The sequence below is a fragment of the Gavialis gangeticus genome, unplaced genomic scaffold (assembly GCF_001723915.1).
Source record: "Gavialis gangeticus isolate Ggan-Ray unplaced genomic scaffold, GavGan_comp1, whole genome shotgun sequence".
Lineage (NCBI taxonomy): Eukaryota > Metazoa > Chordata > Crocodylia > Gavialidae > Gavialis > Gavialis gangeticus.
This window is the reverse complement of record NW_017729028.1, coordinates 34,564,475-34,565,860: the sequence shown is the minus strand read 5'-3', so window position 1 is coordinate 34,565,860 and position 1,386 is coordinate 34,564,475. Positions and strand designations below refer to the sequence as shown.

Sequence of the window (1,386 nt, the reverse complement as noted above, 5' to 3'; positions counted from 1 at the left end):
AACGTCCTGCATGGCCTTGGGTAAGTCTATTAAGCTCTTTATTCCTCATGCCAATGTGGGGATGTTGATGCTTCCTATATCCATTTACATAGTGAAGTCTTCAGAGCAGGGGCTGTGTCTGTTCAGTGCTTGAAACAATGTGGTACCAATCTCAGATAGGCTTTGAGAGACTACATATCACCATAGTGTTAACAAAGGGTGGTTGTTGAACTGATGCTATACAAAACTTGAATTCTTCCAATCACTTCTGGCCTCTCTGGCACATTCAGACAAGTGTGGCCATGCAGTATATGGTGCTGCAAACATGTTTGCAGTGCCACATACTGCCTAGTGCAGTGTTCTCTGCACTGCAAGGGCATGCTGCCCAAGTGTGCGCTGCTGGGGGGGTTTTTCCCTGTGGGTTTTTTTTTTTTTGACCCCTGAATATCCAGGGTAGTGTGCACTGCTAAAAAGCAGAGCTGGGCTGCTTGGAGCTGTGCTGCAGCTGCCGCCTGGCAGGATCACTATCACTGCATCTCTGGGAGGCCCTCAGGACCCCAGGTAAGGCTGCTGGGACCAGCACAGTGCTGGCCCCAGCCTCTCCTATGCCACCTGGGGCAACTTGCCATGCGCCAAAGCCTACGTGGCACAGGCATTCCCCTGCAACAAGTGGTGGTGCAAGGTACACCACCAGTACTTGTCCCTGGGTAACCAAATGTCCATTTGGTGACCAAAGAAGGCTCGTATGGACATGCCTTCTTTGGTCACCATATGATACCTACTTTCCTATCAACCAAAGTAATTCACTCATGAAGTTTAACCTATAGATACAGGATTTCATCAGTGTTGGGACATGGCTGGGTGCTTGGGACAAAGCAGAAGCAATGACTTACAGTTGGCACGGCAATCTCAAATGTGCCACCCTCTCCCCCAGTCAGTGCCTGGGTAGTTTCCCATATTACTCACCCCCTCGGTTACACCACCATATGATTTTTCTGTTTGTAACTCAGCATTTTCTTTTTCTCTCTCACTTTTTCCACTGTAGGGTCATGTGCAGTGCCATTCCCTTGACTTAATACACAGCACTTCTGGAAACCAAGATCAACAACTATGCAGTTAGCTGTGCTTTTAACCCTGCTTATTAAAGCATTTAGAAGTCTAGACATGCAAGACATTATATATTCTGTAAACAATATATGGAATAAATACAGGAATTTTGAATTAAAGGATTAATTAAAACCCTTAGCTGTTACTGATATGTCTGATTTTTCAAATAGAAGGCTCCATTGTATATTTTTGCATACCATTAACATTCCATATTATTTGCATGGCATTTGCATATATTCTGACATCTGTAATTAGATACTTTTTTGCATTTGCACTGTTTGGATAGGATATAGTCACTCA

General features: G+C 44.6%; 1 protein-coding gene across 7 annotated transcripts in view; it reads right to left on the bottom strand.

Moving 5' to 3' along the window:
• Nucleotides 1-1,144: 1,144 nt before the first annotated feature.
• The window catches only part of PKHD1 (polycystic kidney and hepatic disease 1 (autosomal recessive)), a 484,191-nt gene continuing 483,949 nt past the window's right edge, over nucleotides 1,145-1,386 (bottom strand). For all 7 annotated transcript variants that reach the window (XM_019520930.1, XM_019520934.1, XM_019520940.1 and 4 more), the window contains one exon: nucleotides 1,145-1,344. The gene's annotated coding sequence lies outside the window, so the exon portion shown is untranslated. The remainder of the gene's footprint in view (nucleotides 1,345-1,386) is intronic.